Genomic DNA, 15,910 nt, shown 5'->3' with positions numbered 1-15,910 from the left:
TGCCAATGAGAAGATTGCATGTAATTGGACAAAACAGCAGAAAACAAGCTTCATGTCAAATTCATTTCCATTACTAAAATGAAAAAAGTAATAGGTATTGTTTTTTTTTCAGGGTCTTGTTATCATCATGGTTTTAGTCAGGAAAAATAGGTTGTTGACGAGTGTTTTGTTCATCATAGTTATTGTTGATGAAATTAAACTGATGTTTTGCACGTGCATATGTGTGGAGTAGCCGTGTGTTCTGGGTAGTGCTGAGCAATTAGTTATTTTTGAGGTCTGTTTCAGTTTGGTTTTTGATTATGCTTTTTACATTTAAATTATGTTTTTGAAATTGTTTTATAACTTTTTCCATTGAAATTCCAAAGATAAATATTCAGAATATTAATTTGCCACAACATTGAAAACATTCCATTGTCTTGTTCCTTTTTTGGGGGGTGACTTGATTATTTAATTCCTTAGTCATCATCTCATCTCTGCTCAGGCAGTAGCAGCCAGCCAGACAACTATCTAACGTTCTCTGTGCTCTTCAACGAGTCATCCTATTTAGCTAGGCTAGCTAGTAGCTGCCTATGCTGAAGAGCTGTCTGACAAAATCACAATTTTTGTAGTTCTTCAATGTAGATAGGGCATACTTTAAAGACGGCTAATTACCAAGAAGTACAACTATCAATAGGGTAGAGCTTCCTCACGATAGGCCTGGGCGATATGGCCAAAATATCATATGATAGTATTTGACAATATTTAATGTTTTTGAATAATGAAAGTTCTAAGTATGCTTTCTTTGATGAGTAGTTCATGACCCTAGGGTTGCAACACATACATTACATTCTGATTTGTTTTATACTGTTAGATTTAAGTCTAAAAAAAAATGTTTTTATGCTTTCTCATCGATTTCTGCATTTCCTACACTTTTGCCACGCAGACCTGCATGATATGGGTATAAAACCTATACCTAGGAACCAAAGTTTTTGGTCAGTGTTTCCAGGTGACCCTAATTAGATGTGACATTGTTTTCTTACCTCATATACAGTTGAAGTCGGAAGTTTACATACGCTTAGGTTGGAGTCATTAAAACTCATCTTTCAACCACTCCACACATTTCTTGTTAACAAACTATAGTTTTGGCAAGTCGGTTAGGACATCTACTTTGTGCATGACACAAGTAATTTTTCCAACAGTTGTTTACAGACACAGTGAATTATAAGTGGGTCAGAAGTTTACATACACTAGTTTGACTGTGCCTTTAAACAGCTTGGAAAATTCCAGAAAATGATGGCATGGCTTTAGAAGTTTCTGATATGCTTATTGACATCATTTGAGTCAATTGAAGGTGTACCTGTGGATGTATTTCAAGGCTTACCTTCAAACTCAGTGCCTCTTTGCTTGACACCATGGGAAAATCAAAACAAATCAGCCCCAAAAAATTGTAGACCCCAACAAGTCTGGTTCATCCTTAGAAGCAATTTCCAAATGCCTGAAGGTACCATGTTCATCTGTTCAAACAATAGTACCCAATTATAAATACCATGGGACCACGCAGTCGTCCTGCTACTCAGGAAGGAGACGCGTTCTATCTACTAGAGATGAACATATTTTGGTGCGAAAAGTGCAAATCAATCTCAGAACAACAGCAAAGGACCTTGTGAAGATGCAGGAGGAAACAGGTACAAAAGTATCTAGATCCACAGTAAAACACGTCCTATATCGACATAACCTGAAAGGCCACTCAGCAAGGAAGAAGCTACTGCTCCAAAACCGCCATGAAAAAGCCAGACTATGGTTTGCAACTGCACATGGGGACAAAGATCGTACTTTTTGGAGGAATGTCCTCTGGTCTGATGAAAAAAAAAATTGAACTGTTTGGCCATAAAGACTTCAGAGGAAAAAGGGGGAGGCTTGCAAGCTGAAGAACACCATCCCAAAGGAGGGACTGGTGAACTTCACAAAATAGACGCCAACATGAGGAAGGAAAATGTTGCTTCAATATAGCCTCATCATCTCAAGACCAAGTGAAAGCTTGGTTGCAAATGGGTCTTCCAAATGGACAATGACCCCAAGCATACTTCCAAAGTTGTGGCAAATTGGCTTAAGGACAACAAAGTCAAGGTATTGGAATGGCCATCACAAAGCCCTGACCTCAATCCAATAGAAAATTTGTGGGCAGAACTGAAAACGCATGTGCGAGCAAGGCCTACAAACCTGACTCCGTTACACCAGCTCTGTCAGGAGGAATGGGCCAAAATTCACAACTTACTGTGGGAAGCTTGTGGAAGGCTACCCAAAACGTTTGACCCAAGTTAAACAATTTAAAGGCGATGCTACCAAATACTAATTGAGTGAAAGTAAACTTCTGACCCACTGGGAATGTGTTGAAATAAATAATTCTCTCCACTATATTTCTGACATTTCACATTCTTAAAATAAAGTGGTCATCCTAACTGATCTAAGACAGGGAATTTTTACTCTGATTAAATGTCAGGAATTGTGAAAAACTGAGTAAATAATGTATTTGGCTCAGGTGTATGTAAACTTCCGACTTCAACTGTAAATAGCTAACATATTCATGCTTTTCCATTTTGTGTTACAGCTTGAATTCAAAATGGATGAATTAGATCATGATTTCTCACCCAACAACACGCAATACCACATAATGACATTGTTAAAACATGTTTTTAGACATTTTTGCAAAATCATTAAATGAAATAGAGATCAAATGTACATAAGTTTTCACAACCCTGAGTCAATACATGTTAGAATCACCTTTGGCAGTGATTACAGCGCTTAATCTTTATGGTTAAGTCTCTAAGAGCTTTACCCATCTGGATTGTACAATATTTGCTATTTTTTTCTTTCACATTTCTTCAAGCTCTGTCATATTAGTTGTTGATCATTGCTAGACAACAATTTTTCAAGTATTTTCCATTGATATCCAAGCAGATTTAAGTCAGAACTGTAACTAGGCCACTCAGGAACATTCAGCGTCATCATGGTAAGCAACTCCAGTGTATATTTGGCCTTGTGTTTTAGGTTAAAAGGTGGAAAGCAGCTGAAAGGTGAATTCATCTCCCAGTTGCTGGTGGAACGCAGACAGAACCAGGTTTTCCTATAGGATTTCGCCTGTGCTAAGCTCCATTCCGTTTTTTTGTTATCCAGAAAAACTTCAGTCCTTAACGATTTAAAAGCATACCCATAAAGTGATACAGCCACCACTGTGGTTGAAAATATGGAGAGTGGTACTCAATAATGTGTTGTATTGGATTTGCCACTTTTGTTTGTGTTCAGGACAAAAAAGTTTATTGCTTTGCCATGTTTTTTGTATTATTACTTTAGTGCATTGTTGCAAACAAGATGCATGTGTTGGAATATTTGTGTTCACTACAGGCTTCCTTATTTTCAGTCTGTCAATTTCAAGTAAAGCAAGTAAAGAAATAAAACAACAGTAAAAATACATTTGAAAAAAAGAGTAGCAAGGCTATATACAGACACCTGTTAGTCAGGCTTATTGAGGTAGTATGTACATGTAGGTATCGTTAAAGTGACTATGTATATATGATGAACAGAGAGTAGCAGAAGTGTAAAAAGAGGGGTTGGCTGGTGGTGGGACACAATGCAGATAGCCCGGTTTGCCACTGTGTGGGAGCACTGGTTGGTCGGGCCATTTAGGTAGTATGTACATGAATGCATAGTTAAAATGACTGCATATAAGATAAACAGAGAGTAGCAGCAGCGTAAAAGAGAGGTTGGGGGGGAGGCACACAATACAAATAGTCCACGTAACCATTTGGTTACCTGTTCAGGAGTCTTGTGGCTTGGGGGTAAGAACTGTGGAGAAATCTTTTTTGTCCTAGACTTGGCACTCCGGTACCGCTTGCCATGCGGTAGAAGAGAGAACAGTCTACGGCTGGGGTCTTTGACTATTTTTAGGGCCTTCCTCTGACACCGCCTGGTGTTGAGGTCCTGAATGGCAGGCAGCTTTGCCCCAGTGATGTACTGGGCCGTACGCACTACCCTCTGTAGTGTCTTGCGGTCGGGGTCCGAGCAATTGCCGTACCAGGCAGTGATGCAACCGGTCAGGATGCTCTCTGTTGCAGCTGTAGAAAATGTTTGAGGATCTCAGGACCCATGCCAAATCTTTCTAGTTTCCTGAGGGGGAATAGGCTTTGTCATGCCCTCTTCACGACTGTCTTGGTGTGTTTTGACCAATCTATTTTGTTGTTGATGTGGACACCAAGGAATTTGAAGCTCTCAACCTGCTCCACTACAGCCCCGTCGATGAGAATGGGGACGTGCTCGGTGCTCCTTCTCCTGTAGTCCACAATCATCTCCTTAGTCTTGGTTACGTTGAGGGATAGGTTGTTATTCTGGCACCACCCGGCCAGGTCTCTGACCTCCTATAGGCAGTCTCGTCGTTGTCGGTGATCAGGCCTAACACTGTTGGCATCAGCAAACTTGAATTTGGTTCGTATTGTGGAGTAACTACAATGTTGTTGATCCATCCTAGTTTTCTCCTATCACAGCCATTAAACTCCGTAACTGTTTTAAAGTCACCATTGACCTTATGGTGATATCCCTGAGTGGTTTCCTTACTCTCCGGCAACTGAATTAGGCATATTGCCTGTATCTTTATAATAACTTCACAATGCTCAGAGGGATATTCAATGTCTGTTTTTTATTTTTTTACCCATCTACCAATAGGTGCCCTTCTTTGTGAGGCATTGGACAATCTCCCTGGTCTTTGTGGTTGAATGTATGTTTGAAATTCACTGCTCGACTGAGGGATCTTACAGATAATTGTATGTGTGGGTTATAAATATGAAGTAGTCATAAAAAATCATGTTAAACACTAGTATTGGACACAAAGTCCATGTAGCTTAATATCTGACTTGTTAAGCAACATTTTACTCCTGAACTTATTTAGGCTTGGCATAGCAATAGAGTTGAATACTTTTTGACTCGAGACATTTCAGATTTTAATTTTTAATTAATTTGTAAACATTTAGAGAACATAATTCCACTTTGATTTGATGGTGATTTGTAGTGTGTAGGCTAGTGACAACAAATCTCAATGGAATCCATTGTAAAGTAATGCTGTAACACACCAAATATGGAAAAAAACAAAGGTGTGAATACTTTCTGAAGTCGCTGTAATTAGTGTAATTGTAGAATGCTTGTGGAAAGCAGCATACCACAAACATCTTGTTGCATCAGAAATCTTGCTTTTTTGTAGGTGACCAAATACTTATTTTCCACCATAATGTGATTTTCTTTATTTTTTTTCCCACATTTTGTCTGTCATAGTTGAAGTGTACCTATGATGAAAATTATAGGCCTCATCTTTTTAAGTGGGAGAACTTGCACAATTGGTGGCTGACTAAATATTTTTTTGCCCCACTGTATCTGACCATGGAGACTGCATGAAATGAACGGCGAGCAACTGCTCTCTCCTTGAGTGACAGAGGCAGGGCTTTGTGTGGGAAGCATCATGCAGCAGGAGGGGGAGAAACACTACTCAAGTAGCAAACGTAGTAAACTTTAAAAACTGACACAAGCCTGCGTTGCATATTACGTTTAACAAACCAAACATTGAAATATCGTTATTGAAGGAAAAGTTGAAACCCAAACCGGTCCGTGCATCAATACGAATATATAGTCAAATACGGTAAACCGCCCAGCCCTACCTCACTAACTGTCTCTGCCTCTCGTCACTGTATACTTAAGCAATAAGGCACAAGGCCAATATACCATGGGTAAGGGATGTTATGCATGACGCAACACGGATTGCCTGGTTTCAGCCCTTAGCTGTGGTATATTGGCCATATACCACAAACCCCCGAGGTGCATTATTGCTATTTTAAACTGGTTACCAATGTAATTTAGAGCAGTAAAAATAAATGTTTTGTCATACCCTTAGTATATACTGTATGATTTTTCCATGGCTGTCAGCCAATCAGTAATTCAGGGCTCGAACTACCCAGTTTATAAATTGCTTTATCATGCGGTCTCAATCCGGGGGTGGGAAGAACATGGCAGGCAGTGCATGCGCAATGCATTATGGGCATTGTAGTTAATACATTTTCTGCTTTTAATTAAATTTTTTATTTCACCTTTATTTGACCAGGTATGCCAGTTGAGAACAAGTTCTCATTTCCAACTGCGACCTGGCCTAGACAAAACAAAGCGGTACGACAAAAACAACAGAGTTACACATGGGATAAACAAACGTACAGTCAATAACACAATAGAAAAATCTGTATACAGTGTGTACAAATGAAGTAAGGCAATAAATAGGCCAATAGTGGCAAAGTAATTACAATTTACAATGGAGTGATAAATGTGCGGGTAGAAATACTGCTGTGCAAAAGAGCAGAAAAACAAATATGGGGATGAGTTAGGTAGTTGGTTGGATGGGCAATTTACAGATGTGCTCTGTACAGCTGCAACGATCGGTAAGCTGCTCTGACAGCTGATGCGTAAAGTTAGTGAGGGAGATATGTCTCCAACTTCGGTGTTTTTTGCAATTCGTTCCAGTAATTGGAAACAGAGAACTGGAAGGAAGGCAGCCAAAGGAGGTGTTGGCTTTGGGGATGACCAGTGAAATATACCTGCTGGAACGTGTGCTACGGGTGGGTGTTGCTATAGTAACCAGTGAGCTGAGATAAGGCGGAGCTTTACCTAGCGAAGACTTAAAGATGACCTGGAGCCAGTGGGTTTGGCGACGAATATGTAGCCAGGGACAGCCAATGAGAGCATACAGGTCGCAGTTGTGGGTCGTGTATGGGTCTTTGGTGACAAAACGTATGGCACTGTGGTAGACTACATCCAATTTGCTGAGTAGAGTGTTGGAGGCTATTTTGGGACCAGCTCGAAAGGGCAGACACACTGAAATCTATCTGAGAAGTAGTTAGTGAACCAGGCGAGGCAGTCATTAGAGAAACCAAGGCTGTTGACTGCCCTCCAACTGCTCCTAGTTCTGTGCTGAACTAGGCTGAATGTTTTCCTGTTGAAAAATACAACTTCCTATAGCATCCCACAGTTCGTTCTTGATTTGAATTCTCTAAGAAACGGCACTTTGAGGTCACAAAAAACCCTGAACTAAATGGAATTCAAATATTTGAACCGACGTTGGTCAATTACTTGTTTAATAACCCCCATAAAAAACATACATTTCGGGTAATTGCTCAGCCCCAGTTCTGGGTTGTGTTGCGAGAGTATAGTGTAGCCTGAGGCATTTTCAGACATTTTCAGCCAGGGCCTGGCCAGTCCTAAAGCTTAATGTAGGTGCTCCTTTTGAGAAAAAGGTTTGGCAACCACTCTCAGGACTATAGAATTATAGATCCAGCCCTTCAAACCAATGTCTGGGGGTGTCATTTTCAATGGAAAGGTCTATGAAAGAGGGTTTGTCAGTGAATACACTTTCCATAGAATGGGTATAAGTATCATGCTGGCCAACATACCGACCTCCGATATTATTGGGTTTACAGTGTCTTAAAGCATTCACACCCCTTCAACTTTTTCAAAATGATCTGTAAGGTCCCCCAGTCGAGCAGTGAATTTCAAACACAGATTCAACCAGGGAGGTTTTCCAATGCCTCGCAGAGAGGGGCACTTATTGGCTGATGAAAAAAAAAAAAAAAAGCAGACATTTGAATATCCCTTTGAGTGTTGTGAAGTTATTAAATACACTTAGAATGGTCTATCAATACACTCAGTCACTACAAAGATACAGGTGACCTTCCTAAGTCAGTTGCCGGAGAGGAAGGAAACCGCTCAGGGATTTCACCATGAGGCCAATGGAGCCTATAATACAGTTACAGAGTTTAATGGCTGTGACAGAAGAAAACTGAGGGTGGATCATCAACATGGTTGTTAACGCTTTCTATTCGGGACGTAAATTATCTTTGAGGAAAATCCAACTCAACACATCAGTGAGTACCACTCTTCATATTTTCAAGCATGGTGGTGGCTGCATGGGTATGCTTGGTCTAGGGAGTTTTTTTAGGTTAAAAAGAAACGGAATATAGCTAAGCACAGGCAAAATCCTAGAGGAATCCCTGTATCAGTCTGCTTTCCAATAGACCATGGGAGACTCATTGTGACTTGTTTCAGGAAACTATACGTATGTTGCGGGTCACTAAGTCACAGGAGAGCCATTTGAAAGTAAACATTTTTATTTGTCGTCAAAATGTGTTTTTTTTGTTGGTATAAATGCCTTCTGGAACGTGAACTATAATGTGCCTTAATAACATACTTGTATGCCATCTGAAAATACAAATACAATGTTTAATTACGAGCCTAGTTGGTTTAGCCACGGAAAAAGTGGGCAGCTTTCCTGCTAGCCATGATTGACTGAGATAATGAGTGGGCTGGACATGTGAGAGACGAGTTCAGATTGGTCTGCCATGTAGCGGGCTTCTGTCTATAATATGAGCTGGGCAACCAAGGCATCCATGACAGAGCGGGAGAATCGTCCATCCATGTATACAGGTAAGATAGTCTAGCTAGCTAAATTTTCTAATATTACACGTTTCTAATTTTGTCAGTCATTTTAATTTCAATTTAAAGTGCACTGTTAGCTAGCTAGCTAATGTTAGCTGGCTGGCTCGCTAGCTAACGTTACATGTATGATCTGTGGAGTAATGTTATTCGTATCTCAGAGCCATTTGCATTGCTTGTTATAGCCTAATGTTAGCTAGCTAACATTGAACCTGGTTGGTTAGCTACCTGCAGATTCATGCAGTGTTGTAACATTATGAGTTGGGATTATGGTTCATTGTTTAGCTAGCTACATGTCTAAACAAAAGACTCCGTTATGCAAGTAACCATTTCAATAGACTGTTCATGATGTCACTGCGACAACTGTTGATAGACGTAGCTGGTAAATTCTCTCTGGCTATCTACTCGGATTTCAGAGCACTCTCGTCTGAGTGTGCCAGAGTGCAGAATCACTGACAAATTGCTGAACACTCAACACCTGTTCAATATGGCCGGTGTCATTAAACGTTGACAAAAAAGTGTAATTAAATTGTTGCCAGCAATACAGTCCCAGTCACCAATGCTCTGGATAACATAAATTGTCCGTTCTGAAGAGTCTACGAACGCCCAGAAAACACACACTATAAACCAGCCTTAGTCTTGAAATCTTTGGTTGTTTAGTACATGGCCTCACATGTGAATCATTAAAGAGATGAGTGGGACTAAAGAGGGTGTGAACGATGCTGAATGGTTGTAGACAAAGAAGAGCTCCCCATTAGGTGTACCAAAATATTTAAGGGCCATTTTCTCAAAAGTGAGGTTAGTTTATCAACTTTCAAAGCAGTATTACTTTCCCATTGTAAATTAACTGTAGTGCATGATATACACTTTTCTAGCTCTGAGTCTCTACTTTGATCCAATGTAAAAAAACACTGTTTCAAATTTTGCTACATAAGCCCGACTCGAGCTGGTCGGTCACAATTCACCATTCAGCAGGACAATAACCTAAAACACTAGTCCAACTATACACTGGAGTTGCTTACCAAGACAACATTGCATGTTCCTGTGTGGCCTAGTTACAGTTTTGAATTAAATCTGCTTGAAAATCTATGGCAAGACTTGAAAATGGCTGTCTTGCAATGATCAACAACCAACTTGACAGTGCTTGAAGATTTATTTTGATGAATAATGTGCAAATACTTTTCCTGTGTGCAAAGCTCTTCGAGATGTACACAGAAAGACTCGTAGTTGTAATCGCTGCTAAAGGTGATTCTAACATGCATTGACTCAAGGGTGTGAATAATTATTTAAATAAGATATTTATGCATTTCACTTTCAATACATTTTCAAAAATGTCTAAAACATGTAATCACTTTGTCTTTATGGGGTACACAACAAAATGTGGAATAAGTCAAGGGGTATGGGGCGGCAGGGTAGCCTAGTGGTTAGAGCGTTGGACTAGTAACCGGAAGGTTGCGAGTTCAAACCCCCGAGCTGACAAGGTACAAATCTGTCGTTCTGCCCCTGAACAGGCAGTTAACCCACTGTTCCCAGGCCGTCATTGAAAATAAGAATTTGTTCTTAACTGACTTGCCTGGTTAAATAAAGGTAAAATAAAAAAAAAATAAAAAATGAATACTTTCTGAAGGTGCTGTATCATCTTGACTCTTCTGGTTTTAAGATTACACAAACACTGGCAGCCATTTTCCACCTGTTATTGAAAAATGGTACGAAATGTACTTGTTAGGCTATAATGTTTGTTTCATGTTTCATTGAAACAAAACGGAAATAGACCACATTGACAGACAGTCATTATTATTATTATTTTTTTTTTATCAGATACGACTAGCTAGCTGTCATCCTTTTATGATTTGCAATCATAGTTTTGTCTTTACAAACACAAGTGGAATGTGTTTGTTTGTCAAGTGATCATTAGCATCCTCCTTGGCCTTCCATCTCCAGACATCAAACAGAGACGGTCATACTCACCGCTAACTATGCTGCCTTCCGCTGTCAGCCACCTGCAGGAGTGACGGCAGCGGGACAAAAGGCCTCCCACCACTCAATGTCCTCAGAGCTGGTCTGAAGAGGGCAGGACAATGGGCTGAGAGGTGGCCTTAGCATTTACACATGTGCCAACTAGTCTGAACAACAGAGGAAAGGAGGCGGAGAAGCCTGACACCTGCGTGCACTTTAGGCCTCGGCTCAATGGCAGACATTTGTACTGTATGTGGGTGGTGAGGTGGGTTGGGTTGGGTTGGGCAACTGAGAGGGTGGATGGAGAGGAGCATACACGCATGCACAGTTTACACACACACACACACACACACACACACACACACACACTGGAGAATTGTGTGTGCGTTTTGTGTGTAGAGGAGAGGTGCTAGAGTGAGGCCACCATTGAGATGAAGACAGAGGAGATAGTATTGTAGTGAGACTGGAGGGCTTCCAGCTTTAATGGGCTGACTAAGTCCTGTTGGCCCAGGAGACCGAGGCCAGATACTTCAAAGCTAGGTGGGGAAGGATGGAGGCAACAAAAGCCATAACACACACACATTGTGGGCTGGTGAGCTAGTTTGTGTGGGCAGGCAGGCAGAGGCAGGGTTTATAACTCGAGCAGGCCTCCCATGCAGCCAGGCAGGCAGCGCCATTTGTGTTGTGCTATTTACTTCTGCTGGGAAATAATGATTAGCCTATAAACCTGTGTGTGGAAAATGTAAAGGAGGCCTATTTATAGTGGGAGAGAGAGCAGTAGAAATATGGATCGCTGCTCTGTGGCCTGCCTCTTCCTTAAGGCCTCAGCACTTTTCTCTCTTCTTTCTCGCGCTCTCTCATCTTCTCCCTACTCTGTGCTCCCTCCGGTTGGAGAGGGTGAAGGTTTAAGGAAGAAGGGATGAAGAAGGAAGAGAGACTAGTGTGTTAGCCGGTATCCAATTCTTTACCAGTTGAATATCGCAATCAGGATAATGTGATATTTTTTCTTTGTTCCCCTCTTAGTTAGATCATTTCTTTCACTATCATATCTGATTAACATCCGTTGTTGAATTCTGATTGAGAACTTTTGGAAGTGGGAAGCGTTTGACTGTGTCTGTGTTGCTAACTGTTCTGTGAAGCCAGTTTCAAAGCCTCCTCTCCTCTCACACCCAGAGAGACAATGAGGTTTCTCTATTTCTTATTCCATTACATCCTGAGATACCAATTGAAAGACCGCTGGTGGTGGAACCAACACACACACACACACACACACACACACCCAGTTCTCTGTACTAATGATTTTAATAGTGATTTAAAATAAGTGGGAGAATGTAAAATATGTTTCACTTCTTTAATATCCCGAGCCTGCCTTCGTTAGTTTATGCGGCTTCAGTCAAAGCCTCGCTGAGCCGAGCAGCGTTATAATCAGTTCAGATGAGGCATGGGCCCATGGCTTTCATGAAGACTGACTCAAAGGTCCCTGCTTCTTGTAATCATGGACACCACTTCCACCGTCTTCTGTTGCTCAAAGGTGCCTTTGATTCACACAGATCCCATACTCAAATCACTGCTACAGTCACATCTCTATCTTTCTTCTCCCCTCTTTAATTTTTTTCTCTCTTTCTCTTTACTTAAGCCTCTACTCCCTCTTTCGTTATCTCTTGCTCTGTATCTCTCGCTTTACCTCCTCCCTCCATCCTTTCTATATGTCCCCCTCTCTCTCTAACATATCCATGGGTCTGGGTTGTGTCGGGCGGAATGTTGCTCTCTTCTCTACACCTCCCTCCCATCTCTCCTTGATCCACTTTTTAATCCCCCTCCCTTTTTTGTTTTTCTTCCCTCTTTCTTGTAAATTAATAATGCAGATAGGAGGAAGTGGGGATGAAAGTGAAGCTAAAGCCGGTGTCCTCTCTCCCGGTGCTGCTCTCCATCACACTCTGAACCAGCTCATCAGGCGAACGAGGAGAGAGACTGGAGGAGGAAGAGGGTAGTGGTTTAGGTAACAGGGTTTGGGTGGGAAACTGAGGGTTGAAATGATGTATACTAGTTAGTGGTCCATGTCTTTGAAGCCAAAACTCAAAACATTGCTCTGAGATAATTTGAGTCAAGATGGAATTGAACATAGGTGGGATTGAAAAACAGTTGTATGGACTTTGTTAGAATAAGGAAACAATATCTAGATGTAGATCTTTCTTTGTTAGAAGATCTCTTTGAAGATTTATTTTGTCTCCCCAGAAACTCCCCAGAAATGTTTTGACTGCATTGGACTGTGAGTTTATGCTTGAGTGCTACATTGCTCACATTGTTTGCTCCTCCTTTCCTTGTTGGTGCAGCTCCCCTGGTCTGACGTAAACTAGCAGTCTTAATTGATCCTGTTAAGAGATGTAGAACCAAGATGCCTCGTGGGTATTTTGACAGGAGCCGGGTAAGGGAGAGGAGAGGTGCTAGAGTCAGCTCCCATCTGAAACATCAGCAGGAGAGGAGACTGATGTGTTAATAACCACTAGTGAGGGTGACTCGTGGCCCAAATAACACCCCAGCCTAGCCAAAATGTCAGGCTGGACCAACGTAGACACTCACGACATCCTCTCTAGCTTATGGACCACAGCAAGGGATCAAGAGGGGAGTGGTCCAGCTAGGGAAAAAAATACCAAATCCGTTATGGGCATTTTATTTATAAAATGTTATTTTTAGTGTGGCGGAGTATGTCATTTAGCCATCTGTTTGTTTTATAAATGTAGGCAATTTTTTTTATACCGGATTTAGGGTAAGCTGTCAGGCTTTGTTTCATTTATTCCTTGATCACTTTATTAAAAAATGTCTGAGCAGATCACATTGTAAATAAAATCACGTTTGGATGGGGCACAGACTGAGCTGTTCTGATGGTATTATAGTCTCCCTCTCCAGCACTTGTGTATTTTTCATACCCCTAATTGGAAAAACCCTTTGCAATTTGAATGATGATAATTTACTCTGAAAAAACTTTTAAAGGGCGATTGAACTTCATGATTTGTCCTTGTTCTTTATCAATGCTCATTAAGAAATGCTAGCGGCCGTGACTGAAGGCAAACGAGAGTTGTCTTGAGGGTGTGGTTTGATGTGGATGTTTCTTGGGTGTGTCTTTGCCATTTAATCACAATAAACAAGGCCAGAAATGAGTTTAGCGAGGTAAACTGAGCTAACTTTGCTATGGAGAGAACAAAGGAGAACTTCTCTCCGCCTGATTCAGTTCTTTCTGTAGTACAGTGAAATATCTTTTCCCAACAATGCGGTAATCGATATCAGTAGTAAAAATATTATGCATATGTACTATGTATCAAATCAAATTTTATTTGTCACATACACGTGGTTAGCAGATGTTAATGCGAGTGTCGCGAAATGCTTGTGCTTCTAGTTCCGACAATGCAGTAATAACCAACGAGCAACCTAACAATTTCACAACAACTACCTTATACACATAAGTGTAAAGGGATGAAGAATATGTACATAAAAATACATGATGTCAACAAAACAGAAGAGATGAGCGTGGACTTCAGGAAACAGTAGAGGGAGCACCCCCCTATCCACATCGACGGGACAGCAGTGGAGAAGGTGGAAAGTTTACATATCATTGACAAAGTGAAATAGTCCACGCACACAGACAGTGTGGCGAAGAAGGCGCAACAGCGCCTAAATGTCACCAATTCACAGATGCACAATTGAGAGCATTCTGTCGGGCTGTATCACCGCCTGGTACGGCAACTGCGCCGCCCACAACTGCAGGGCTCTCCAGAGGGTAGTGAGGTCTGCACACCGCATCACCGGGGGCAAACTACCTGCCCTCCAGGACACCTACAACACCCGATTCACAGGAATGCAAAGAAGATAATCAAGGACAATAACCACCCGAGCCACTGCCTGTTCACCCAGCTTCCATCCAGAAGGCGATGTGAGTACAAAGCTGGGACAGAGAGGCTGAAAAACAGCTTCTATCTCAAGGCCATCAGACTGTTAAAAAGCCATCACTAGCACAGAGAGGCTGCTGCCTACCTACAGACTTGATATCATTGGCCACTTTAATAAATGGAACACTAGTCACTTTAATAATGCCACTTTAAGAATGTTTACTTATCTCCCATTAGTCATCTCATATGTAAATACTGTGTCCTTCGCTATCTTTTCTTTACTATCTATTACATCTTAGCCGCTCTGTCACTGCTCATCCATATGTTTTTGTACTTACAGTGGGGAGAACAAGTATTTGATACACTGCCGATTTTGCAGGTTTTCCTACTTACAAAGCATGTAGAGGTCTGTAATTTTGATCATAGGTACACTTCAACTGTGAGAGACTGAATCTAAAACAAAAATCCAGAAAATCACATTGTATGATTTTTAAGTAATTAATTAGCATTTTATTGCATGACATAAGTATTTGATCACCTACCAACCAGTAAGAATTCCGGCTCTCACAGACCTGTTAGTTTTTCTTTAAGAAGCCCTCCTGTTCTCCACTCATTACCTGTATTAACTGCACCTGTTTGAACTCGTTACCTGTATAAAAGACACCTGTCCACACCCTCAATCAAACAGACTCCAACGTCTCCACAATGGCCAAGACCAGAGAGATGTGTAAGGACATCAGGGGTAAACTTGTAGACCTGCACAAGGCTGGGATGGGCTATAGGACAATAGGCAAGCAGCTTGGTGAGAAGGCAACAACTGTTGGCACAATTATTAGAAAATGGAAGAAGTTCAAGATGACGGTCAATCACCCTGGTCTGGGGCTCCATGCAAGATCTCACCTCGTGGGGCATCAATGATCATAAGGAAGGTGAGGGATCAGCCCAGAACTACACGGCAGGACCTGGTCAATGACCTGAAGAGAGCTGGGACCACAGTCTCAAAGAAAACCATTAGTAACACACTATGTCGTCATGAATTAAAATCCTGCAGCACACGCAAGGTCCCCCTGCTCAAGCCAGCGCATGTCTAGGCCCGTCTGACGTTTGCCAATGACAATCTGGATGATCCAGAGGAGGAATGGGAGAAGGTCATGTGGTCTGATGAGACAAAAATAGAGCTTTTTGGTCTAAACTCCACTCGCCGTGTTTGGAGGAAGAAGAAGGATGAGTACAACCGTGAAGCATGGAGGTGGAAACATCATTTTTTGGGGGATGCTTTTCTGCAAAGGGGTCAGGACGACTACACCGTATTGAGAGGAGGATATGTGGGGCCATGTATCGTGAGATCTTGACCAACAAATCGTCAGTGTATCAAATACTTGTTCTCCCCACTGTATATATTCTCATCCCATTCCTTTACTAGATTGTTGTGGAATTGTTACACTGCTTTACTGTCTGGTCTAGAAGCATAAGCATTTCACTACACTCAAAATAACATCTGCTAATCATGTGTATGTGACAAAGAAAATTTGTTTTGATTTTGTTACTATATCTTTGAGGTGAAATTAGTTGGCTAG

At 41.3% G+C, this 15,910-nt stretch overlaps 1 protein-coding gene across 5 annotated transcripts in view; it reads left to right on the top strand.

Annotated features, from left to right (window-relative positions):
- LOC110521834 (serine/threonine-protein kinase Nek7) overlaps window positions 1–15,910 on the top strand; it is a 130,268-nt gene that overhangs the window by 46,823 nt on the left and 67,535 nt on the right. Inside the window, exon 2 of one of the 5 annotated variants that reach the window (XM_036968923.1) lies at window positions 12,315–12,448. The exons of the other annotated variants lie outside the window; for them this stretch is intronic. The gene's annotated coding sequence lies outside the window, so the exon portion shown is untranslated. The remainder of the gene's footprint in view (window positions 1–12,314; window positions 12,449–15,910) is intronic. 5 annotated transcript variants of the gene reach the window in all.

This window comes from Oncorhynchus mykiss, chromosome 30, assembly GCF_013265735.2.
Source record: "Oncorhynchus mykiss isolate Arlee chromosome 30, USDA_OmykA_1.1, whole genome shotgun sequence".
NCBI classification, from domain to species: Eukaryota; Metazoa; Chordata; class Actinopteri; order Salmoniformes; family Salmonidae; genus Oncorhynchus; species Oncorhynchus mykiss.
Note: the sequence above shows the minus strand (reverse complement) of the source record. Positions and strands in the feature narration are given on the sequence as shown.